General features: G+C 51.0%; 1 protein-coding gene across 1 annotated transcript in view; it reads right to left on the bottom strand.

Moving 5' to 3' along the window:
• Nucleotides 1-17,750, bottom strand: part of DET1 (DET1 partner of COP1 E3 ubiquitin ligase) — a 60,886-nt gene that overhangs the window by 9,801 nt on the left and 33,335 nt on the right. The gene's annotated exons all lie outside the window — the stretch shown is intronic.

The raw sequence follows: 17,750 nt of genomic DNA, 5'->3' as shown, positions 1-17,750 counted from the left end.
ACTAACAGCAATCCCCACAGCCTCCTGAAAAAGAGAAGTGAGACCCAAGGTGGAAGGGTCGAAATGTAAATGTCAGCTGCTATTTACCTGATATCCTCTTTTAGGTTTTAAATATTAATATTTCTTTGGTAGCCCCTTAACTAAGGTTTCCAAAGCACCTTTTCTTAATAACAACTTGTAATTTGGCCCCAAATCAAGAGCTTTTTGCTACCTACCTCTGCATTCTGATAGAGGATTTCACCGTTAGTTGGCATGTTTAAAGTTAGCCCTAACAACACAAGAGAGTTTTCTGTGAGTAGACAATCAGAGATTCCTCACACTAAGGTGACAGTCATCTTTTACACTCCATGGGCTTGGCAGTCCCAGGATCTAAGAGGGAATGGCCCTAAAGCGGGGATGATAGTTGTACAGAACAGGATTCTCTAGCAAATAGGGGGGATGGGGGATGGGCTTGAGTAAAGCCCAAATTAGGAAATGCAGGAAAGCGAGTTGGTGTGGAAGCTGGATAGTGCTGACAGGTAGGCACAGCTCAGGGCCCCCAGGCAGGACTGGCTGCTCATGTGGGGCTCTGAGGTCCCTGGAGCCAAAGGTGAAGGCTCTAGAGACATGACAGGAGAGACCCCTCTTCCTCAGACAGAGAAGGCCCAGGGTGAGAGTCATACCAGAGCCTGAAAAGGAGTGGCCAGGCACAAAGGCATGCTCCTCCCTCCGGGGCATGTGCAGAGAAGGCGCTGTGGAGCTGTGCATGGTGCCCAGCCAGCCACGCACGGAGACTTGCCTAAACTGGGTGTGCTGACATCCACAGATGCCCCCTAAATAGGCAAGAGGCTGTGTTAGGGCTAGAGAAAGAAAGATTATGAACCCAAACATGAGTTTAGAAGAAAAAGTGCCTCCCTGCTTGCTCCTTCACCCTTAGCAGGGCTTAGGCAGGCTATCTTTTGACCAGTGACTACAGCAGCCCAACTGGACTTGGTGTTGGATGCCGGTGTTGGAAGGGGTTACACCATTTCACCATAAAACTACATAAAAACCACAATGCATAAAAACATGGAGCTCTTGAGAATTGCACTTTGCGATTTGATATGGTATAGCCTTTATTCAGGTGGTCAGAGGGCTTGGAGCAATTGGACAGTTCATCAGTCAGGGCCTGAACAAGAAACAGTTCAGAAGGTTTAAGAGAAAAGCTGAGTGGAGGTTCTTTCCAAAGGGGAGGAGGGTTGAAGGAATAAACAAAGAAGGTGGAGCGTGTAGCCCCTCCCACCAGAGAAGGGGCAGTTCCCAGAACCTGGCAGGAGCTACCAAAACCATGGCCTGGGGCAGAGGGAAAGGGGAGGAATGTCCTGACTATTCCCACCCTCTGGTTCCTAGCTGGGGTCACCCTTGGCTGAACCCAACAGGAAGCAGGCAGGTGGGGGAGCCGGTGGTGTGGTCCCTGGGGGCTCAGGCTCCCAGGCTAGAGTGGGTCTGCAGGGGCACGTGGAGAACAGCCAACTGCAGGAGGCTTCTATGATGCCTGAAAGTGAAATCCTCCAACACCACAGTTTGAGGAATTTATTTTACTCACAAGAAAAGGAAGGCCCTGCCCAGGAGAGCCTACAAAGGAGAGCCTACAAACACAGACAGGACACGGATGACCCTAAAGGATCAACAGTCTTGGGCCCAGAAGTGGACGCCTGGCATAACCCCCCAAGCTAGCTGGTGTTGACATGTACTGGAAAACGCAGGCTCCTTTGCAGGCTCCTTTCTTGTAAGCTCTCCCTGAGTTATTTCCAGGCTCTGGGTGGCCAGTTAAACTGGTGCTTCCTTAAACTGTATTATCTCTTAATCATTTATCTTCTCAAAGACTGACACCCCCACCACCTTGGGAGACAAAGGCATCTTCACCAAAGGCTGACCAATTAAGGTGGTTATTGTTTACCTAAAATCCAAAATCTGGGGCCACCACAAGCCCTCTCAGCAGCAGGTCTCTGCTTCCTAAGGAAACAAGTGGGTGGAATGTGTGCTTGCACTTCCCCCAGGCAGAGAAAGGCAGAGCCTAGCATTTGGGTCTGCCTAGTATTTGCGTGAGCAGGGTGTTGGCATCAGCTTGTATGACAGGCTTACTTGTTTGCTGGCAGCAGGGCCTCAGATTATTTCTATGGATGCATCTGTAGCTTTGCTTCTGAAGCTGGTTGCACAGGACTGGCTACGGAAGGGAAGTCCATCCTCTCCCACGCAAGCAAAAAGACAAATGCAATTTCTTTCCTTTCAGCAGAGATGTGGTGTTTTCACATCTTCCAGTCAAGGCCATCACCTAACACCAAGATGAACAGTCACTGCCCAAACAAGCCTGTTTAACAGTAGAGTCCCTGAACGCTAGCAGAATATAACTTAGTACTTTGGGAGTAAACCATTCCTCAATTGTATCTGCCTGCAACCTGGCTCTGACATGTCCATTACAAAAATGCATCTATACCTTCCCCCAGGCTCTTTTATTCTTTTTTTCTATTCATTTTTTCCCATTCTGGAAAGACACATTGCTTTTTAAATCTGGGTCCTATCAGCCCAAAGTGATGGAACGGTCACTGCCAAAGCAGAAATTGCCCATTCAACCAAACTGAACCAATATGGTTTAGTCCACAAACACGGAAGCAGGCAGTGGGAACAGCAGTCTGGAGATGTCACTACCTGGAGCTTACAGTCAGTCTAAGGAGGTGGGACAAGTATGTGGCTGAGATAGAACGAAGTTCCATGAAAGAGGCATGAATGTTATTTATGTTTGCATGAAAGAGTGATCCCCTCAGCTTAATGGAGGGAAGGGAAGGCTTTGCGTAAGAGATGGCACACAGGACAACCAAATTGGTGCATGGATGTCCTTAGGATGGGAAATTGGCAAAGCAGGCAAAGTTAACTGGGAGAGAGATGATCAGGTTACTGGCTATGGCTTAGATGGCATGATGGGTCATGGAGTTCAGACCAGATAGGGAGAAGAATGGAGGTAATAGCTTACCAAAGGATTAGAGGGAAAGAAAGGGTCAAAAAACTTGCAGTCATGCCAAGGATGAAGAGCAGTTTCAACAGATATGGAGAAAGGGAGGTGGGTGTATAGAAGGCTGTGGTCAAAGAGGAAGTTCAGAGTTAGAAATTTTAGAGATAGCTCATTTGCAGGAGATGAAGTTAGGTACATAGGTATCTGAATGAAGTCAAAATAAAAGTCACTGAGGTTTAAGTTCAATAATTACGAGATGTGGACAAAGAAACTTATCTGGATGCTGAAGCCCCAAAGTGGATGTCAGGGAAAGGGACAGAGAAGTCTACGAGATTCAAAGTCCCTAAAAAGAAGTGGAGTGGCCCAGAGCAAGGGAAGGACAGTTTAGGAAGAGGGAAGTGATGGATAGCAGGCACTTCAGAGGAGAAGCACTGCTAAGTGGAACATGTCTGGGGTGCTGAGGAGTGGGAGCACACCGACACCCATCCCTGGCGGGGCGGGGCCTAAAGCCCGGGAGCCATGAGCTGGACTGGAATCTATTTAACATCTAGTACCTACTCCACTAACACCCTGCCTCATGAGGGAAGAAAGACATGGCAAGAGGTCAAAAACCAGGACAGGATGTTCAATTTTACTAGTAAACAAGGAAATGGAAATTAAAATGGGTTGCCATCATTCCCCAAATGTAGAGATCCAGTCAAAGCCAGGGTCGGATGCAACAGCCCAGGAAAAATGTACAGAGTGAGGAATAGAAGACGCCCAGGCTGGTACACGCTGTGAGGAGGAGGCAGGCAGAGGGCTGGGAGGCTGGGGGTGTGGCGTCTTGGAAGCCAAAGGGGCCAGCACTTCAAGAAGGAAGGACAGTCAGAATGTAGGATCCTGCCCAGAGGTCAGGTAGGAGCTCTGCAAGATAAGGACTGCCCCTAGAGTTTGGCAACATGGAGGTCATGATGACATGGGGATTGAGGGACAGGGGCAAGGGGAGGAGGGGAGGAAATAGAGATTGGGCCAAGTGTGCTGAATTTTCCTGTAAAGCCTGTCTCCTGGCCATGGGAGATAAATGTATGAGAAGATTAGCACTTTCCCCTGCAATGTCTGCAGCTTGCAGAGGAGAGGGGCTTACAGCTGAGCAGAAGCAGACCTCAGCCAGGTGGCAAGAGGCCAGGCCTCAGAGGGAGACAGCACTGTGCAAGCCCAGGGACAGGCGTGCCCACCGTAAGTTGGGAATAGCAGCGTCTGGTGTGAGCCACGTGGGCACTGACAAGGAAACAAAACGTCCTTGGAATCAGTACGCAGAGAACGTTTCTTGTTCTTTCCAACATTCCACACAATTGTTCTGAAACAAGAGCGTGCTCTCCCTCAGCGCTTAATAGCTACAGCCTCTTCAGAGGGAAATGTGGCGACGTCTGTCAGTGCTCCAGATAACACAGCCCTGTGGTTTCGTGATTCCCTTCTAGGAATGTATCACGGTGAGAGCCCAGTGGAAACGTTCTGCATCTGCGCTGCCAGGGTGGTAGCCACGGCCCCATGTGGCTCTACAAATGTGGCTAGCCTGCCCCAGGAGCTGAATTTTACATTTTACTTAATTTGAATTAATTTACATTTAAATCGCCACCTGGGGTTGGGGGCTACTGTATTGGACTGTGCAGCTATGGATGTTCTTTCCCGTGTGTCCCAAGCATGTGAGTAGTGGACTGAATAAAGAGATTACAGTACAGAACACCCACCTAATGGAAGGTTAGCCCTGAAACAAGCCAAGAAGTATCGTGCAATGAAAAATAAAGGCATGGGGCAGAACAACGTGCATAATGTAGTCGCTAATTTTGTGGAAAAGGAGAGAATATGTGTGCATGTATGTTTGTATACACATTAAATATCTGGAAAGACACACCCCAAAATGGTAGCATGCTTAGCTCCAGGGAGAGAAACTGAGCCTAGGTAACAGACAGAAGGATGACAACTTTTTACCTTTTTCACCTTTAAAAGTGGGTGCCATGTGCATGTTGTTACTTACTCAGATTAATTAATGAACCACTCATATTGAAGATAGAAATAAAGAACTTTTTTTAAAAAAATGTATAGAAGCTATAGTCAGGCATTACATAAATTATCTGCTGAAACATGTGCATAACTTTTTAGTATATATTTTGACAGCCATGGAGCCTGTAATACCCTCCACCCCAATTTTTGGTCCAGAATTTGGGGGAAGACATCTGACTTGGCTCTGAAATTTGGTCTAGTGATTAACCTGGCTTCTCCCCTTTGCCCGCCTGGGGTTCGAATCCAATTGTGCAAGTGCTCTCGAATTAGCATAACAAGTCTTGCCAGAAAAGTCAGCCTCAGAGTCATTATTGCTTGGCTGGAGGGAGGCAGAAAGAGCAGGTCACGCTGTTTCCATAGTGCTGGGTAACAGCTTAACCACCTTGGATTTGTGTAATCCCCTTGAACTGAAAAGAAATGTCAACTAAGGGGCAGAGTGGTGTCACAGGGGGCCCTGGCGGGGAGGACACCTGTTTTCTAGACCCAGCTTGTGCACACAGGCTGTCAGGCTACATTCCCCTTCCCCCATCAGACCTCAGACTCCCCCAGGGACAATGAGTGGGACAGCAGCCCTGGCATCCGGAGAAAGCCAGGGTCCTGACTCACTAGAGCAAGCTGGGGAGAGCCTTGAGAGTGTTGCAGAAGCCAGAGTGGCTGCCCCCAGAAATCCACTCAGTGGCTTTCCCTGGGTGCTGGGCCAGTACCCACCCCAACCCCACCCCCCACCGCCAGCTGCCCACTTCTTCCAACCTGCTGGGGTGAGAAGGCCCTGGGCTTTGGAGTCACACAGACCCAGGCCTGAATCTCAGCTCTGCTGTGTGACCTTGGGGGAATGACTGCATCTCTCTGAACCTCTGCTGCTCCCACCTCCACTGGGCTGCTGGGGGATTCGCTAAGTTACCTGTGTACTCAGCTCGTACCCAGCAGGTGTCAGCCAGGACAGCCTTGCCTCTCCTGCCCTCACACTGCTAAGGTGGCAGCTTCCCACCTCACAGAGCCTGGGCTCGGTTCTGTGCAGGCCTGGCTGGGAACACCGCGGTGAATGCAAACGTGTGCCCATCGTGCTGCTGCTATTATTATTCTCAAATATTTTCCTTTCATTTTAATCAGAAAATATTCTGTGGAAGCCAATCACCCATGGTCCTACTCCCTTGAATCCACCAACTCTACACTAAGCCAGACTGTTAACAATTTGCAACCAAAAATGAAATTTCATTAAAAAGCCAAATGATTTGAGACTCTATCCCTCAAGAGTCTTCCCACCCTACCCTTTCCCTGAACATCTACTGATACTCAGACACCAGAGGTCTGAGCCATGGCAACCGTCCTGGGCAGCTTAGAGGCTAGCAGGGGAGACAGGTTCAGAAGAAATCACTTGTAATGCCACAGTGTGCTCCCTGTCCTTGTGGGTGTGGGAGTGCGAGTGAGTGTGTGTGAGAGAGAGAGAGAGATGCTGGTGATGAGAAGAGGGATCAAGGAACACTTCCTAGAAGAGGTGATAAGAGCTCAACATCAGAACGAGTTAGGAGGCAACTGTGGGGGCCGAGGTGGGGAGGGGAGTGTCCAGCAGAGAGGATGGCCTGAACAAAGGGGAGAGTGACCATCTCTTTGGTGAAGTACAGACAACCTAGGCACAGCATGAGGTGGGGAGAGTGTAGCAGCCTGAACAAAGGCCCCAAAGATATCAGGTCCTGACGCCTGGAACCTGAGAATGTTACTTTCTATGATTTTGCGGGTGTGATTAAATTAGAAATAGTGAGATGAGATTGTCCTGGATTATCTGGTGGGTCCAAAATGCAATCACATGTACCCTATAAAAGGGAGGCAGAAGGAGATGTGCCCACACAGACAGGAGGGGAGAAGGCCATGTCACCACGGAGGCAGAGACTGGAGAGGTTTCAGACACAGGTGAGGAACAATTCTTCCCCAGAGCCTCAGAGAGAGCACAGCACTGCTGCTACCTCGATTTCGGCTCGGTGACACTAATTTTGGACTTCTGGCCTCCAGACCGGGGAAAGAACAAAACCCTGTTGTTTTGAGGCACCAGTGTGTGGTCATTTCCACAGGAAATCACTACAGAGGGGTAGGAGAGAACGCTGGAGAAGGCAGTGAAGGTGGAGAGAAGTGGGTGGTGGGTATTTAAGAGACAGACGGGGGAGGTTCGGGTGGGTTACAGGTGCAGTGAGAGAGCAGAGGTGGCCAGCCATCTGGTGGCCTGGGAACATATGAAGAGCCCCACACCACTGGGGGGCCAGGAGGGCCCTCTGCCACCTGTGAGCAATAGGAGCCCTTGAAAGATTTTAATAGGATCAAAGCATGGTCGGAGGCACGTTGTATGTCTGGGCACGTGACGGAGGAAGGATGGTGGGAAGCACAGAGGCAGGGGCACCCGCAGGAGGCTGCAGCCAGGGGTCAGTGGGGACCCAGGTGAGAGATGAGTCTGGCGGAAGGCAGCAGCAAGCAGGACTCCCAGCAGGGACGATTCTAGGGCGCGGGGAGGCTGTCTTGGTCTGTTATATGCTGCCATAACAGAATACCACTGACTGGGGAATTTATAAAGAAAAGAAATTTATTTCTTACAGCTCTGGAAGCTGGGAAGTCCAAGGCTGAGGGGCCGCATCTGGTGAGGGCCTTCGTGCCACATCATCCCATGGCGGAAGGGCAAGGCAGAGGGAGAAAAGGAGAGAGAGCAAGAGAGAGCAAACGAGCTGGACTCACTTTTATAACAACCCACCCCCAAGATAATGACATGCATCCATTCATGAGGTCAGAGCCCTCACGACCTAATCCCCTCTTAACAGTCCCACCTCTTCAAACCCCCATAAGAGCAATTCCATTTTCACATGGGTTTTAAAGGGGAGGTTCAAACATAGCAGAGGCAGGGGTGCCATTCCTGGGTGGAAGGGGGTGAGAATCAGGGAAGCTCCCACAGGGAGTGCCTGGTGGCTCCTCCCAGACGCCCTGGCCCAGGAGGGCCTGCCTCTGAGGGACGGGACTCCCTGCCTTGCCCATGGCCAGGACCCCTCTCCAGCCCCCTCGGCTGTGCCAGCTGAGCACAAACCCACATCCAGGAGAGGACAATCAGGGGATCCCGACAGCCATGTCCCTGGGGGCAGGCAAAAGCACATTTTTTGTCCTGTTGGGATTGGGATAATTGGGGCATTAACGGAAATGCATTTCTCACCTATTTTCTGTCTGATTGAAAAGTACTTTGCAGTCATTTAGAGCCCTCACACTTCCTATAATCACAGCACACTTTGCTCAGACAGAGGCAGAAAACTGGGTCACCACGTGGACTCCAAAGCCTCCCAGGAGGCGATGAGCAAAGAGTGCAGGCCTCGCCCCCCCTCCCTGCCACCCAAGGACGTGAGCAGTCTGTGCAGCCCAGCCCCCAGGAACAGGCTGAACTCCAAGTACTAACAGGACACCAGTCCCATTGCTGCCTCAAACCTGCTGCATACGTCTCCCTTTCCAGACCCCTAAAGCACCATGTCAGAAGATTCCATGGCTTTCTGGTTACCTTTCATTCTAAGAATAAGTCCCATTTGAGAGTTACACCTCTTTTTCGGGGATCTAAAAGACAAGTCTATAACAAAACTGCAACGTCACGGCCCACTCGGAGTGTCTCCCCTTCCCCCATCTGCTTCCCCAGCACCATCTTCAGACTCTGCCAGGGCTGATGGCAGAAGATGGAGCTGGGGGCAAGCGCAAAGGCCGTCTTGCTCAGCGGGCTCTGTTGGCCAACACTGGCCATCATGCCTCCCTTACTGACAGGGTGGCCTTTTCATGGGCCCCATGGTGGGTTCTTTGGACACTTGTCCCCACCCACTCATCCATGCAGAGACCTCTATCCTGGGCTTTCCAAAGGTGTTGGAGTTACCATGGAGTTACCAGCCCGACCCTCTCGAGGAAGGGACTGTGGCCCAGCTGCTGAGAGCACTGTCAGCACCAGGGAACCTCTTTGCCCAGGTCACACCCTTCCAATATCATGTCCTCCAAAGAATGATGAATGCCCAACAGGGGGCAGCTCTGACAGGCACTTTCAGCCCCAGCTAGGCCCCGTGGGACCTGCACAGCCCATCCTCTTCCTCTGCCCCATCTGCCTCCCCTGCCTCCCCTCCATAGGTGTTGATCGTGAACCATTCCTTAATCTTGAACACAGAACCATCTCAGGGTCTGCTCCCGGGACAGCCCTTCACTGACAACTTGTACACACTGTGGCTGCCCACTCCTCACCGGTCCCAGCTCCTGCCCCTGTGGCCCACACCATCCAGCCCTTTGCTGTGAGCATCCCTGGACCCATTAGGTGAGTGGGGCACCAGCAATACTGGCTCAGGGCCTGCTCCCTCCACAGTGCCCACCAAGCCACAGGAACCTCAGGAACCCCTTACCCCTCTCCTTACCCCCCCAGCTGCCAGCAGCATGGCTTACCTGGCCGCTGCCCCTCTCTCCAGGCCCTGCCATGCAGGCTGCTCCGCTAGCCTTCCACTCCCAGGCCTCTCCTGGCAGGAAGCAGGCTCCATTCTCTTCCTTCATGGATGTGTCCCAGCCAAGCACTGTGAGGGACCATCAATGTTTTGCTCCCAAGAACTCTCTTGTAAAACCCTGCTTTGGAGGTGGCACGGAGCAGGCTGATGGGTTTTCTGCAGCTCAGCAAGCCTCGAGCCAGAGCACAAGATACCACTCTCCCCTTCTGATAGGCTCTGTAGGCCATCTCCCCTTTGCTTGACTTCAAGGCAGGAGAAAGCAGCTGTGGCCACATATGAAGTCTCACCAGTTGTGCTTGCACGAGAGTTGGAAGGAAGATGAGAGGCAGAGACCATCCCAGCGCCCCTCCCCAACTCTCACCCACTTTGCTTGGGGAGATGATAGACTTTTCCACAGCAGCTTTGCAGGTGTTGAGAGGGGGTCGTGGCAGCAGCCACGTCAGCCTCCCATCCTTGAGTCAAGGAGAGGCAGTGGTCTGAAGGTCACCCGCCCCCACATTCCCTCCTGGAGCCCTGCCTTCCTGATGGGAAGGTGGCAGCAGCCTAGAGTGTCTGCAGGGATGTTGCAGGCCCTTCCAAGGATACTGTAAACACATAATTTCCAGTAATAAATCCTTTTCTGCCTGAAATAGCCACGGTAGTTTCTGTTACCTACAACTGAGAGGCTGACTGGCACAGAACATCTCTTTGAATTTCAAATCTCTTACTTGGCCTGGATTGGGTGGCTGCTATTGGATTCGTTTTGCTGTCCTTTATTAAATCCCACCTGGAGGTGACTAGCCATTCTCTTTACCATCCCTTATCCTCCACTGCACACACAAATCCTCAGGAACCATTGTTAAAATGCAGGTTCTGTTTCAGTAGGGGTTGGCTGGGGCCTGAGAGTCTGCATTTCTAGCAAATTCCAGGTGAGGCCTTTGCAGTCACCCTATCCCAGATCTGCTGAAAAGCATAAATTCCTTCTCAGCCTCCAAGAGCTCAACAGTGAGCTGGCTCCCAACTGCAGACAGAGCCTGGTGGGCAGTAAGAACATGGGTCTCCTGTCTTCTCTGCACCTTGTGAATGAAGAAGTCCAGCCTCCCAGGTACAGGGGCACCAGTACTTCCTGGGGGACTTGGGATTCCTCAAAGGACGAGCACTTATTTTTTCCCCCAGATGGGGTCTTGTTATGTTGCCCAGGTTGGATTCAAACTCCTCCCGCCTATTACAGGCACAGGCCACTGTGCCTGAGGACCAGGGCATGGCAGTCATTGTGCTAAGGGCAGGGGGCAGGAGGAAGGCAGGGACCAGGGAAGGAAGTATCCTGAGGGAAGCAGCTGCTGAGCTGGTCTTTGCAGCACTGGCTGGGCAGAGGGCATGGTGTGGATAACAGCGGGAAGACAGAGAGGCGAGCTGGCTATGCTCTGGAAACAGCCCTCCTGAGTGACTGCAGGACCAGATGGGTGAAGTCCGAGCAGAGCAGACTCCTTTGCATGGCACTTCCCAGCCTGGCCTTAGCCCAGTTTCCAGTCCTTCCCCTCGGCACACCCAGCACTTGTTGAGGGCCTCACTGCACAGAAGAGCCTGAGCCAGCAGCTGGGGTTGGCCCTTACCTCTCACTGTGTCAGTTACCTGGGGATGTCCTGACCTGCCCACGATGCAGAGGAGCAAACAGCCAGCTCCAGACTCAGCCATGTTCCAAAAAGTACCATGGAAACACTGGAGGGCATTACAAAATGTGATTTTTAACATGGTTTTCTAGAATGTTTCTGGAGAAACACTCAAAAACAATAAATGGAACGACTCTGGATTACCAACAAGATGAATGACTAAAATGATATATTGGGGTGGATTATACATTGTTATATAGAACTCAAAACATTAGCCAGTGTCTGATTCTGAAAGGACACCATAGCAATGTCTCCAAATTGTGAAAAAAGAGTTTAAAAGTCAAAAGGGTGAGAATATTTCTTTTTAAAAACTAGGCACTTAGGCCGGGCGCGGTGGCTCACGCCTGTAATCCTAGCTCTCTGGGAGGCCGAGGCGGGCGGATTGCTCGAGGTCGGGAGTTCAAAACCAGCCTGAGCAAGAGCGAGACCCCGTCTCTACTATAAATAGAAAGAAACTAATTGGCCAACTAATATATATAGAAAAAATTAGCCGGGCATGGTGGCGCATGCCTGTAGTCCCAGCTACTTGGGAGGCTGAGACAGAAGGATCGCTTGAGCCCAGGAGTCTGAGGTTGCTGTGAGCTAGGCTGACGCCACGGCACTCACTCTAGCCTAGGCAACAAAGTGAGACTCTGTCTCAAAAAAAAAAAAAAAAAAAAAAAAAAACTAGGCACTTAATATTTATTGAATGAATCAATTGCTTATGTAATGTGCAAAAGACAATATGCCCTAAATGTCATTCTTAGACACACTGGAATGGTTCCAGAAGCAGTATTCTGAAAAGGGGTCACTAAGAAATCCTGGCATTCCATCCACCTCAAGTAGCCTACCTGTATATTCCTCTGGCCCCAAATTACTCAATACTTTATTGTCCTGTCATTGTGGATATATTTTTGAGAGCTGCTTCAAGTCCTTTGTGAAATGAGGCAGGAAACAGAATGCAGACAGAACAAATGAAACCGGCAGACCCAAATCAAAGGGGATATAGAACACATGGAAGGAGGAGAATTGAGAGGACAGAAGAGATACCACTCACTCCAGTTACATTTTTCTAGTTTTACATCTTCCTTTCTAAAAGGGAGAATATGAGGAGGCTCTCTGATAAGTTGAAAACTCTTTCACCCTTCCAGCTTTTCAGATTAGGAGACATTTGCTGGTGAATCACCCAGCCACTGAGAGGTGGAAGATTCATGACTTTAGTGACTGCTCTGTCATCTCTGCTGCCATGGGGGAGATTAGCAAGCTAAGCACCCAGGAATCGGAGTTGCTAGAAGGCCCAGCCAGAAGGGCCCACTGTACATCTCTACTCAATGGTCACTGAGGTTGCTGGGTACACCTAATCCCACTGTCACCATGCACTTGCCACAGGGGCACGTGGGCAGCTCTGCCCTGCAAACAGCAGCTGGTCAGGGCTGGGCTCCATGGCTGCCCATCTGCCACCTGTCCTCCCTGTCCAGAGATGCAGAGGTGCCTCTAAGACAGCCCTTATCCCTCAGAGCATCTCACCCAGTCCCTTCTGGCTTGGATCTGTGGCTCAGATGGGGATTTTCTGTTCTTCCCACATGGCCACTGCCTGCGTGCAGTGTGAGTCCCAGATATGCCGTCTGCCCTCCTCTGCTCCATGTCCTTCCCCAGTGCCCCTCACCACATGTAAGGGTGAAGAGAACGCTGAGCTGCAGACTCTGAAGTCCAAGTTTGAACTGTGGCTCCAGCTTTGTGACCTTCAGCAAATAACTTAGCTTCTCTGTGTCTGAGTTCCTCATCTGTAAGATGGAGACAGTAACAGTAGGCACTGCAGAGAGCCGAGCAGATCAAATCAGTTAACATACACAAAGGATTCAGCACAGCATCTGGTTCAAGTGCCCAAGAAATGCTTGCTGTTCTTCACTGTCCTGCGCTTCTCTGGTACTTGAAGCCCCAAGCAGCAGACACCCCTTCAACTCAGCCAGGGCCCCCAGCTCCATCTGTTTGCACTCTGATAGGAAGAGCAAAAGAGCAGCTTTGCAACCCTCCTCACAAAGTATCCTGAAACCTACAAGTGGACCTTAAGAATCTAGGGGAGGCCGGTTGCCATGGCTCACGTCTGTAATCCTAGCACTCTAGGAGGCCGAAGCAGGAAGAATTCTTGAGTTCAGAAGTTCGAGACCAGCCTGAGCAAGAGCGAGACCCCGTCTCTATTAAAAGGAGAAAAATTACCCAGGCATAGTGGCGCATGCCTGTAGTCCCAGCTACTCAGGAGGTTGAGGCAGGAGGGTTACTTGAGCCCAGGAGTTTGAGGTTGCTGTGAGATGGGCTGACGCCGCAGCACTCAATTTAGGGCAATGGAGTAAGACTCTGTCTCAAAAAAAAAAAAAAAGAAAAAAGAAAAAAGAATTTAGTGTAAAGGCTGTGTGCTAATTTTGGCCCTTGCAGTGAAGTGACTCCCTTGCTCTTGCTCTCTTTGTTGGTTTTTCACTCTGTCAAGTGGGAGTCATTTTGCCTAACCTTCATCACTCCAGCAGTAGATTCTCAATAATTTTTATGCTGTTTCCAGATGTAAACAGGAAAACTCAACTTTGATACTAAAATATGAGTGTTGGGGCCACTGCCCTAGAAAGGGAGCTCCCAACGCCAACCGTCCTGCATAGCTGGCTCGGGAAGTCTGGCACGGGTGGGCTGATGGGCACATCATCAGCTGCAACACCCTGTCGGGGGCGGCGGCCTTTGCTCCCAGTTAGAACTCATAATGTGCAGAATGGCACAAACCCAGAAACAGCTTTGAATGTTGGGGGAACCAAACAAATGACAGTGTCACTCAAAGAGTATGAAAAGTAGAACTTTTAGTGGGGGTGAGACCACTGCAGTCACTGTAAGGGTGAATGGAGGCCTTCGACTTGAAACTGTTGGGAGCCTCTGAAGCAGATGCCCTCTCAACTCTGCCTCACTGTGAGGCTGAGTGTAAGATGGCCTTCAGCTCTGTGCAGCACTGAGTGGCCCGAGCCCAGCCACTCCCTTGTGTTCTCTGGGGAAGGTGTGGCGAGGACACAGCCTCCCACAGCCTTCCTCTGCACTCCCACCCCAAGCCGGCTTCCTGTTGTCCTGTGGCTCACACAATAGAGAATGCACACACCTAGAAGGTGACTGCAGGCTGTGACAGGCCATCCTTGCTTGCACAGTGGGGGAACTCAGAGGTGGTGGCTTTCTATTTTCACTTCATCAATAAGGAGCAGCTGGAAGGGAAGCCAGAACCAAGGTCATCATCTCCTATGGCCTCTCCAGAAACAGAAAAGGCTAGTTCTTTCTCACCATGGTAGAATGACTTGAACATGCCATGTTAACCCTTCAAACACCCACTCGCACCCACCCTCACCAGATGAGGGGCTCTCCAGAAGGGGCTCCCCAAGCTGGTGCTTGACAAGTGCTTTCTGCTTGGATAGAGCACTAGTCACATGGCAGACACGGGCAGACGTGCAGTCCCTCATTTCATCCTTGGCAAAACCCTCAAAAGTCAGTATTATGCCTCCTTATAGCTGAGGAAACTGAGGCTGAGAGGGGAAACACAATACGGTCAGATAGCTGAGAAAGCATGAAGTCACTCACCAGCTTCCCTCTCTTGGTGAGAGCCTGATGAATTCTGTCCCTCTTGCCCATTCCTTTCTGCTTCATCTGGGTGTCTGGTCACCAAACCCTCTGCTTCAGCTTTGCATGGGGTCCTTATCTCTTTCGCTATCTAGCCTGACCCTAAAGGCAGCATGTGCTCATGACAACAGATCAGGCATCAGGATCAAATGGACTGGATTTAAATCCTGACGTTCCATCGCTGTGTGCGTTATTTAGGGCAAGTCTCTGGGCCTCAGTGATCTCATCTGAAAACAGGAATATTATCACCTCTCTCACAGAGCTGTCATTTAGGTTGGTAGAAATGTCTGACAACCCCCTAGGACAGGTGCCCAGAGAAGGCAGTGATGGAGGTTTGTGATGGTTTCCGACAGAAGCTTTGGAAGCAGAGACCACTCTAGCTCAAAAACCTAGCTCGAAGACCACCTAGATCAAAGACCTCTAGCTCAAAGCCTGACTCTTCCACTCAGTGACTAAGTGCTGCAGAAATGTCTCCTAATCTGCTTCATAGGGTTGCTGTGAGGAAGGAAGGAGTTAATAAATGTAGAATGTAAAGACCAGGCATGGCACATAGTAACTGCTCAATGAACTTAGCTATTGTTACTATTTTCTTCCAAACAAAGCACTCTTGTGATAATAGTGGCATGCTTTAACCTCTGGCTCCTCAATCTTGACCTCCAGTCTACAGCACTGGCTCTCCAGGCTTACAACCCACCTCTCCTGCTAACGTCCCACCGGATGTCCATGAGCACTGCCAATTAACCGCATCCAGCACCCTCCCTTCCCAATTGGCCTCTTCCTGGCTCCCCAGTCTCTGTTGGGCACCACCTACCCTCACTTGCTTACTGATCCCTGAATCTGCCCTTCCCTCATTGTCCCAAGTACAAGTGCTTGCTCTTCTGCATCACACCCATCCATCCCATCCTCTCCAGCCCTGGGCCATGGCCAGCCCACCAGAACTCCTGGCCATCTATCTCCCATAGGCCATAGGCACTGAGGCCTGGTCAGGTGTGGAGAGCCAATGCCCTGGGCTGGACAGGCGGGCACCAGAAATAGTGCTAGCACACAGAGAGCTCCACTAGAGAAGCAGCAGCTTGGAGAGAGGCTGAGCACTCAGCCAGCTGGGAGTGTGGCAACAGCTGTCACTGACAGAGTGCCCACTCTGCCAGCACTGCCCCAAGTCCCCGCTGAGCTGGTCAGGCTGGGAAAAGAAGGAACAAAGCAGACCGGGGGGGGGGGGGGGGGACTGGAAAGAGCATGGGCTGGACGCAGAGGCCAGGGCAGAACTTGGGACAGTTTCTGCCCTCCGAGAGGAGGTCTGCTCCCTCTTCCGTCAGTCCCATTGCCTACCGGGTGGGAAGGAGAAGTTCAGGAGTCCCCTGAACATAGACAACTTCTTTCCTGCATTACTGCAATGGCCGCTTTTCTGGATCTCCCTGCCTCCTGCATCAAATCCATTTTGTAGCCCAAGTAATCAGAAAACAAGTCTGACAAATGGCTTCACGGGTTAAACTCTACAAGGGCTCTTTCAAGGCTCTCTCTCTTGCTAGCCCTCAGCAGGCCAGCAAGGCTCTTCCTGGTTGGCTCCCACTACCTCCTGGCCACCCCACAGGCACTTAGCTTTAGGCAGCTGAAGGTCTTGTTTGCTGGTCCTCAAGCATGCCAAACTCTCGCATGCCTCCATGCATCTGTTCCTCACCCGCCTCTGGCTGGAAAACCCTTCTCCTCCTATTTCTCCTGCTTTCCCCTTGGGTCACCAAGCTGACTCTTCTCATCCTTCCACATGCTCAGCTCAGGCAATTTCTTTGCCAGAAGCTCCAGTCACCCCAGGTCTATGTGCTCCCTACCACCTGTGCATCCCGCCTGTCTGTCTCCCATCTGGTCCATGGGCTCAGGGAGTGCACAGACCACACCTTAGTGGTCTTTTTAGCCCAGTGCTTAGCTCAGGGTCAGATACTCAAAAGAAGCTCAATAAATGTTTGTGGAATGAGTGGATGAGTAACTACGAGATAGCCGTAGAAGGGCACACAGTCAATCTGGGCCACTGCAGGGGATGGTGGGAGCTGGAGAGCACACAAGCCCAGTCTAACGGGGCCCCTCTTGATGGCCACAGGAAAATGCAGGATATTCTAGAAAATTTCAAAACTGCACAAACACCCTACATACCAAATAAACATGTCAGCGAGTAGCACCTCAACTCAAAGGCTCCCTCCAGTTTGCAACCTCTGCAGAAGCAGCACTTGGGAGGAACCAGACTGAAGTCTAGTCCACAAAAAGCCATCTCTCAGACACCGTGGGGAATGGCAAATTCAGACTCATAGCAGTCAGTGGCTGCTGCAGACATCTGCCTACCCACTCCCTCTTTCCAAGGCCCCTGGAAACCAAGAGCAGTGAGCAGACCATTGAGGCTCCCCTTGGTTCTCCTGCTCAAGGTGGTGTGATGCCAGGGCCTCCAATCCCCACCCCAGTCCATCCTGAAAGACAGGCTCTCCAAAAGGGGGTCCGAAATCTCTCAGCTGCACTTTAAAATACCAGCGGACTATTATTCTAGGCCATGTTGCTCTGTGTTACAGTTGGTGACATTCTTTCTCCTTCAAATCATGAACCTGAAGGAGAGGGTTGGTGGAACACCTTAACCACCAATAGGCAGCTCAAGGGTCAAGAGATTTAGTACCATAGCTGGCAGGAATAACAAGTTCAGATCACTCACTTCCTCTGGAGAATTAGTCCCAGACCAAGCACCAACCCCCTCCGCCCCTGCCCCCCGGCTGTGACAGCAGGTGAACTGGCCACCCGCCTCATCTGGAGAGAAAGAGCCTTAGAGCAATCAGACGTGAGTGTTTCATGTTGCTAGGGAGCAACAGGCAACAGCTGGCTGAGAAATAAGTCGTGTCCTTGGGAAAGCATGTTCCTGGCCACTAATTAAATGTTGCTGCAGCGTATCTTCCTTCAGGGAGCTATAGAAATGTGCTGAATTAATGCAGACGGGAGCAGCCAGTTCACAAGCCT

This window comes from Microcebus murinus, chromosome 7 (assembly GCF_040939455.1).
Source record: "Microcebus murinus isolate Inina chromosome 7, M.murinus_Inina_mat1.0, whole genome shotgun sequence".
NCBI lineage: Eukaryota > Metazoa > Chordata > Mammalia > Primates > Cheirogaleidae > Microcebus > Microcebus murinus.
The sequence above is the reverse complement of the archived record's forward strand: the minus strand, read 5'-3'. Positions and strand labels throughout refer to the sequence as shown.